Source organism: Chinchilla lanigera, unplaced genomic scaffold (assembly GCF_000276665.1).
Source record: "Chinchilla lanigera isolate Chin_1 unplaced genomic scaffold, ChiLan1.0 scaffold00010, whole genome shotgun sequence".
Taxonomy (NCBI): Eukaryota; Metazoa; Chordata; class Mammalia; order Rodentia; family Chinchillidae; genus Chinchilla; species Chinchilla lanigera.
This window is the reverse complement of record NW_004955411.1, coordinates 2,738,959-2,747,530: the sequence shown is the minus strand read 5'-3', so window position 1 is coordinate 2,747,530 and position 8,572 is coordinate 2,738,959. Positions and strand designations below refer to the sequence as shown.

Here is an 8,572-nt window from a genome sequence, read left to right as displayed (position 1 = left end):
GGCTCACCTCCTCCGAGGCAGCAGCGGCTCCGAGGGCAGCGCGGCGGCGGGTGCCCGCGGCCAGCTCCAGCGGAGGAGGATGGGGAGGCGGGAGGAGCGCCTGCCGCGGGGAAGAGGAAGGCGCCGCTGTCCACAGCCGGAGCGTGGGCTGACCGTGACGTCACAGTGGCGCGGCCAGCCAATCCCGGCCTGGAGCAGGGATCAAGCGCTATGACGTCACGCGGCCCGGGAGCCAATCCGCGGGCGGTCGAACTTTCGTGATCGTAAATTCGGGACTGGGATGCGGCGGGGCGCGGAGGCCCGGTTGGTCCCCACGCGTTCACGTGCCTCCGGGTAATTTTGCCCTCTTTCTTCCTAATAAGCCTGCGTGGAGCGCAGAGCCTGCGCAATAGCGGCAGTGAAGCCCCAGTGCCCGGAGCTGCGAGGGCTGGATGCTGGGGCCCACCCGGCGGCCCCACCCCGCCCGCGGCCGGCTCTGCGCCCGGCAGCCGCGCCCGTGCCGGCGTGGGCGGGAAGGGTCAGGTGTCACGGCGACCCCGCGGCGGGTCACGCGGCCGACGCCCCCTCGCGCTGGGACCCTGCTCCGCTTGCGCTCGGCCGATTCCGTGTTTTTCTTAGCCTGAGTATTCGTTAGCGGTCGCTACGTTTCTGCTCCGAGGGCTTGCGGAAGGACGGACGGTGGCGCCTCGCGGGGGCGCGGATACCAGCACCTCGGGTGGTGTGAAGCCTTCGCCGTCACAGTACCCTACAGTCCCCCCTTTCCAAGCCCTAGAAACTGGCCTTTTCACTGTATTTCTGCTGCTCCGCGTCCAACCACCCGATACAGTCGACCCTTCAATGAGGGCAACTAACACTGTCTTACATGTTTGCAGTGTAAAGCGTCTGTGCTAGGTTGTCCCAGTGCGGCCAATGGTAATAGGAGTACGAGTACGCAAACTATCTGCAAATGAGGTAGCAAACACACACCAGTGACGGAGACTGTGAACAGTCGGTTGCCGTTCATCTGCACACCGAACCACCTCGGCTTGTCAACTGTAGGGCGCCTGTGTTATAAATAAGATCGACAGGAAATGCCAGGGACCTCCACCTGGAAGGCGGCACCGTATGGGAAATGCTGTCATGAAACGGGAGACGCAGAAGTTTCTTTCAAGTGCCATCCGAAAAGCGTGTTTTAGCGGTGTGGAAGACCTTGGCCCAGTATCTGCTTTGGTTTTTGCTCTCTTGCCAACATTCAAGGCCGGAGCTTGTTCAGTTCCCTGTTGCTCTAAGTTCTATCTTTCTGGATTTATTTATTTATTTACTTTTGGCTTTTGGGGACAAGTTCTTGCCGTGTAGTAGTTCAGTCTGGCCTTGGACTCACTATGTAGCCCAGGCTGGCCTTGCTGATCCGACTGCCTTAGCCTTCCAAGTGCTGGTATCATAGGCGTGCGCCGCCACATCCACCCGTCTTTCTGATTTTGTTTTTTGTTTTTTTTTTTCTGGTACCAGGAATCGAACTCACGACCTTGTGCTTGCCAGGCAGGCGCTGTGCCACTGAGCTAAATCTCCAGCCCTGTCTTTCTGATTTTCAAGGTTTCATAGGTAACACGATTCCAAAAATCTCAAGTTTTACACCACACACAATTGTTTTTGTTGTCCTCACCAATGCAGTTTTAAGCCCATTCTACCAAAATTTCTATTTATTTTTAATTATAGACACATAACTGTCAAAGTATACCTTAAATGTTAAGTGATTTTATTTTAAAATAAAGTTTTCCTGCTGCCCTCTAAGCACTGCCTCCCATGTGCCCCTTGAGTACCGCTTAGCCCTCTGTGTATATCTCCACTTTGCTATTTCCTGCGTACACGTTCTCACTCAATTCCTGGGACATACACCACCGCTTTAGTTTGGAAGCTCCACTGGAAGGGGAAACATGTTAGATTTTGCTCGTTATTTATCTGCAGATTTTATACAGTCCGAGGATATGACAAGACTTCGTAAGTACGTATTGGATGAAGCACTCTTCTCCTCCTCCTCTTCCTCCTCCGGGGTCCAGCTCCAGGGTTCCAGCCCTCCTTCAGTCACCCCAGGACTACTGTCTTTCAAACACAAGTTAGTTGGGTCCTGTGCCCCTTCTTCCAGAGACTTAGGGTTCTCCACAAAATGTAATTTCAGGGGAGCTTCCCTTACCCCAACAGCTAATCTTACACTCCAGCACGTGAGCGACGGGGCTGTAGTGAGTCTAAGACCGGATGCAGAAGTAAGTGTAGTCTGTTAATCCCAGGACATATGCACAGGACAGTTCTCAGAGCCGTGCCATAGACTTCTCCCGAGTACGCCGGCAGGTTTCTATAGTGGCGTGGAACACATACGAGGGCTGTGTTAATGCTTACGCTGTTAAGCATTGGCGGCCCTGTCTCTTCGCTGTAGCCTGTCCCCACCCCCACCCTTTTTTTCCTATGTGAGCCAAACACTCTGCAAAGCCTGTTTTTTTCTGCCTTTAACACATGTAAAGCTTTGCTGTTATTTATTTGATCAATTCCTTGCTCAGGACAGAAAGAACCTAGAAATCACCTCTACAAGGGTACTGCAGCAGCCCAAGGCCTCCATGTTCCGTACCACTTCATAGTTCCCACCTGGTAGGCCCCCCAAGAAGCCATGCTGCATCATCTTTATTACACGTTTTCTTTTTCTTTATACTTATTTTAAATTCTGCTCACATTTCCCCCTTTCTCTTAGCTTACATTAGTAGGCTCAAATCCCTTCCAACACACACTGCCAAGCATAATAAAAGGTTACTTCAAAATTACTTTTGCAAAAGAAAGTGTTTAACATACTGGGTAATTTGTTTTATTGTTAGAGCGGCTGCAGTTGAATTTTAAAATACAATTGAAAGTATTAGAATACAATTCTAATTAGTGAAACTTGTTTCCTTCAGAGATATTTGCATGACATAATTAAACTTGTTTAAGGTAAGATAGAGCCTATGTCTGTCTCTGAACATTTCAAAGTTGACTAAAATATAAGCCAAGTATAAACTGTTTTATGCTGAGGATAAAACCATGCAGTCTTTTTTTTTTTTTTTTTTTTTTGTCTTTTTGAGACAGGGTCTTGCTGTGCAGTTCAGGCTGGCCTTGGGCTCATTTTGTAGGCAGGCTGGCCTTGAACTCACAACGATTCTCCTGCCTCAGCCTCCCGAGTGCTGGGATTACAGGCATGCGCCACCATGCCCCGCTATGCAGTCTTAGTTGGTTCATACCTTTGTGTTCTCTTTCTCTCCCTCCCTCCCTGTAATCTTTCTTTCTTCTAATTTGTGTTTTCTTTTATCTTGCTTCCTGGAATTTCAATCAGCTGGGTTTATCTTTTCTGGAGGCAGATGGAGATCAGAGCGTTTTATTTGCGCTTCAGATCCTGCAGTCAGTTTTATACTTCCACTGTTGCTGTGCTATTCCTCCTCCCCATTTGCTCAGCAACATGCCAGCAGCTTCTGTGTGTCACTGTCCTCTGGTCATGACGAATGTGAACTACTTGGAGGTACTTGCCTGGCCTGCCATGTTGGTTTCTTGACGGCTGGCACAATTTCTGGCAAGTGGACATATTCATGAATATCTGCTGATTGAAGGAACAATCTGTATTGCTTCTGGATTCTCCAGCCCAGTGATGGCAAGCCTTTTAGAGCTTTCAAGGATAACAAAGAGCTGCTTGTGGCAGGCACGCCATAGGTTCCCCGCCACTGCCCCTACTTCCTTTTCTGCCCTTTAGCCCCATGGGGAAGTGCCTGGGCAGTGCAAGGGACTGCTTCTGGGGCAGTGGTGGAGAAGCTATGGCACATGTGTTATCGTGTTTTCCTTTAAGACAGAAGATGTTAATGTGTGAGTTGTTTTTTCTAAACTGGAGCCTCAGTGTTCAGGTTTAACTGCAGTGTTGGCGCTTTGTGAGGAGTAAGTGCAGTTCGGGTTGCAGTTTGGACGCTCGTGTCTATGAGGTTTCCCTTCGCTGCCCTTGGTGACATCACCTGCTCTCATGCCTGCGGATCCCACCTGAACTCTGCTGATTTCCAAATGCATTTCTCCAGCCCACACCTTTCCCCTGAATTTCAGACTTAGATATGTAACTATCAGTGACTTTTCTTCTTGGATCTAAGCTGCATCTCAAACTTAGCACAACCAAAAACGAACTGATTTGCCCCAGATCTGATCCTTCTATAATCTTCCCCAGATATGTACATGACAACTCTATGGATCTAGTTTCTCAGGCCCAACACCTACAATTACCTTTGGTTCTTCTCTTTCTTTTTTCCACCTCCTATACCCAATGCATCAGCAAAACCTTACTGCTCAACCGTCCAATTATATCAAGAATCTGTCCACTTCTCACCAAGCTCCCCTGCCGTCAAGCTAGAGTAAGTCACCATCAACTATTGCCCAGAAGTTTCCACTGGCCTCCGATTCTAGTCCATTTTCTGTGGCTGTAACAGAATTCATGACGGTGGGTGACTTATAAAGAACAGAGATTTACCTAGCTCATGGTCCTGGGAGCAGGAAGGTCAGGCACCTGGTGGGGGCCTTACGCCGTGTCATACCTGGCGGGAGAGCAAGCGGGCACATTTGGAAGAGAGACAAGGAAGACGACCTGGCCTAGGTTCAATTTACAGCAACCCATTCTTGTGACTAAGGGATTAATCCCATAATGAGCTCACGTCCTCCAGCAGGCCCCACCTCACCACCCTCACGCCGCAGTCACATCTCCACAGCGCATCTGGGAAGACAAGCCGAGTTCAAACCCCAGGGCCTCCGGTCCGGACCTCTGCTCTGTATGAGCCAAACATCTGCCCTATGTGGGTCAACCTCTGCCTCCTGGGCCTGTTCCCAACCTGCTGTCAGACTGATCCTTTCAAGCCAAAGCCAAGTCACTCCACCTGTATGCTCCGCCGTCTTCTACCTCTCTAGAGAGCAGAAGCCTCAGCCCTGGCAGTGGCCTATCCGTCCCTACGATTTAGCACACGCCACTCCTCGGACCTGCTGAAGCCAACTGCCAACCATGACTGTACCCGGGCCTCTACGCACACTGCCCCTCCACACCCGGAAGTGCCAACCCACTCCCCTCCAAGGCTCGACGCTCTGTTCACGCCGACCTCTCCACGAATGCTGTCTTCGCGGGGAAAGGCTGCTCCCTCTAAGTCTGCAACCCTCCATGTCTGCCTCCCACAGTCTGAACCCCTTTACTCTGCAGTTTTTTCTCCTCAGCATTTATTACTGTCTGATATACCATAAATTTCCTTTTTAACACTTGTGCATTATTCCTTTCCCCAGTAAATTCTCTGAGCGTGAGGACGGTTTCCTGCTGTCTCCTACACTCTGAACACTACCCAGGACCTGGGAGAAGCTCAATAAACATGGATCGAATGCACAAATGAACAAATGAGTGATAGAAAACTGCAAGGCGAACCAGTAAAATATGCTTTTACCACTTGACAAAAAAAATTAAGTCAAAGGGAAAGAAAATACTGACTACAATAATTTTTAACAGCATTCTCAGTATTATTTTTTCTGTTCTCCATTATAGGAAAAATGATAAATTTTTGGGCCTAGGATATAGCTCAGTGGCATAAGTGCCTTCCTAGCAAGCACAAGGTCCTGAGTTTGATTTCCGGTACTAAAAAAAAAGTAAAAAAAAAAAAAGATAAATTTTTACTGTGTTTCAGAAATGTTAAAATCTGAAAAATCAACATGTTTCAAAAGAATATTTAAGATTTTAAGAATTCATTTCTCATACAAGCCCTTGCTAAACCAGGTGTGGTAGTCCATGCCTGTAATACCAGCACTCAGGAGCCTGAGGCAGGAAGATCACCACAAGTTCAAGGCAGCCTGGCTCTCACAGTGAGTTCAAGGCCAGCCTGAACTACAGCGTGAGACCCTGTCTCAAAAACAACAACAAAACAAAACAAAACACTGAGGCCGATCTTGAACTGCCGGGCCCAAGCAATTCTCCCACCTCAGCCTCTCAAGAGCTGAAACCACAGGCACAGGCCACCATGCGCTGCTCATGTTGCACACTGTAAAAGTGCTATGAAGAAGGACTGACAAGCCAGCACGCCTATAATCCCAACACTCTGGAGGTTGAAGCAGGAGGACTGATGCAAGTTTGAGACCAGCCTGAACTACAAAATGAGTTCAAGACCAACTTGAACTACATGGTGAGACCTGTTTCAAAAAAGAAAGAGAGAGAGAGACAGAGAGAGAAAGGAAGGAAGAAAGAAAAGACCAGAAATACAGTTAGGATAAAAACAAAACAGCACCAAACCTTAAATTAGTATTAATTTTTAATATCACACTCCTTCTATAAATGCTTTCATTAAAGATCAAGCTTTTCATCTTTTTGAGACAGGGTCTCACTATGCAGTTCAGGCTGCCCTTGAGCTCACTTTGCAGCCCAGGGTGCCTCAGCCTTCTGCAACCCTTCTGCCTCAGCCTCCAGAGTGCTGGGTTTACAGGTGTGAGCCACCATACCCGGTTTATTTATTTATTTATTTATTGTCTTTTTGAGAGAGTCTCAGTATGCAGTTCAGGCTGGCTTTGAGCTCATTTTATAGCTCAGGCTGGTGTCAAACTCGAAATGATCCTCCTGCCTCAGCCTCCCGAGTGCTGGGATTACAGGTGTGTGCCACCATGCCTGGCTTTACCCAGTTTAGATCAAGCAGTTTTGATAGAAACAGCTATATTTACTTCAGACAAGAATCACTTTAGTACCAATTCTCTCCTTTTTATTATTTATCAATCTCTAAGGCCTTTCCTAACACTCTCATTTTATTCTCTCAACATCATAGTGAGATGAGAAAATCGAGTCCCAGAATTCTAGCTTACCCAGGCTACAAAGCCAGTCAGTACGAAATTAGGATCTGAATTAGCTTCAGTTCTCCTTTGAAAATATTAAGATGAACTAATGATAAGATTTTTGTCTTGTTTTGTCTTTCTTCCGGTACCAGGAATCGAACTCACAACTTTGTGCTTGCCGGGCAGGTGCTTTGCCACTGAGCTAAATCCCCAGCTCCCAATGATAAGATTTTTAACGAGGGCATACTCTCATTGTGACTTTCACTTGGCTGGTTATAAAAAAAAATCTGACAATGATTTATTTCATTCTATAACATATTCAAGAGCTAAAGATTTCAAGAACATAGACAAAGGCAGATGAAAAAGTAACTTTCAGCCAAAATCTAACTGCATAGAGGCAAAAAGTACGGATATGGTTTCTGTTGCTACAGAACACATTCTGGTCAAGTGGCATGTACTTACTGAAAGTTGTTTTTAAGGTTTCAGGGCCAGTGATATAGTACGGAATCTTTGCTCTAATTCTAATTAGGTTTTCTAAAAATTAGCCGTAAGTAATGTAGTCACGCTGGGCCACATGCCGTCTTAGAGATCTCCATAATGTGACCTTAGGGCCTTATCTTTACACACCGAAATGTGAAACTTGCTCTTGCACGTCAGAAACTCAGATTTCTTTGCCCGTCTCAAGTTCCCTTCTTGCCAAGAGTGAATGTGCATTTTAAATCACGAGGGAGCCAGGCGTGGTGGCGCGCGCCTGTAACCCCAGCATTCCAGTGTCTTCTACTCCGAAAGGGTAAGTGACACGCTGCCCTCTTGTTGATGTATAAGATTAACTTCTACTTAATCTACATACAATCTTTTCATTTTTCTCTTCACCTTCCCGTAGCCTGACTTCCCTAACCGTGACCTAGAACAAATTGTTTCTTTGTCCTTTTCCCGCGACCAGAGCACCCTGTGCTGCTTTTACCGCCTAGGAGACCAGGATAGCAGTTGTCTACTTAGGTCCGTCCTCCTCAAGAACAGGAAATGTGTCCTTCAGCTCGGGAGCCTAACACTAAAATGTTCATGGAACTAGACTCAGAATAATTCCATTCTCTTTGTGATAAAGGTGGCACATAGACTGTCTCAAGTTATGCAAGGAGGATTTTGGGAGCCTCAAGTCCTATCACGCCTTTATTGTGCTTTGACAACATGGTAGGCAGCTTCGGTGCCCAGGGAGCTCCATCGGACCTGGCACCTTGCTTCTAACAACACGGCAGAACGGACCTCACGTCATGCTTCGGTTAGAGGACGGCACAGCTCACTTGCCAGCGGCTGTCCTTCGGGGTCCTCTCAGCTTGCGGACTTCGCTCAAGCAAGGTGTCCCCTGGAGACAGCCGCAGCGCCAGGACCTGAGGGTCCGGCCCGACCTCCTGGGGCTCCTGCGCGGACGGCGAGCGCGGGCGGGACCCGGAGCCGGCCTGACACCCGAGGACCGGCGGGCCGACCGTGCCCTGGTCTCTCCTGTGCGGGAACTGGGTTGAAAATGGTCCAAGTCACTACATTTTGGGATCACATATGGCGGAGGAGGTAACACGGGCACGTTGACCTTTGAAAGCAGAGTCCGACACACACGGATCGAAATGAAGCTCATCGGAACACCCAGGGCACGTCTCACTTTCGGGGCCGTCGCTATTTCAGTTAGAAATCTGCCCGTTGGGGGCGGCCCCGCACCGGCCCCCCGCCGCCGGGCTCGTCCTCGGACCCGCGGCGGGCACCGGAC

General features: G+C 48.6%; 1 protein-coding gene and 1 pseudogene across 1 annotated transcript in view; one reads left to right on the top strand and one right to left on the bottom strand.

Moving 5' to 3' along the window:
- Elovl5 (ELOVL fatty acid elongase 5) overlaps window positions 1-299 on the bottom strand; it is a 65,313-nt gene extending 65,014 nt beyond the window's left edge. The window contains exon 1 of the mRNA XM_005377606.2: window positions 8-299. The gene's annotated coding sequence lies outside the window, so the exon portion shown is untranslated. The remainder of the gene's footprint in view (window positions 1-7) is intronic.
- Window positions 300-8,084: 7,785 nt separating this feature from the next.
- Window positions 8,085-8,572, top strand: part of LOC102009701 — a 21,271-nt pseudogene continuing 20,783 nt past the window's right edge.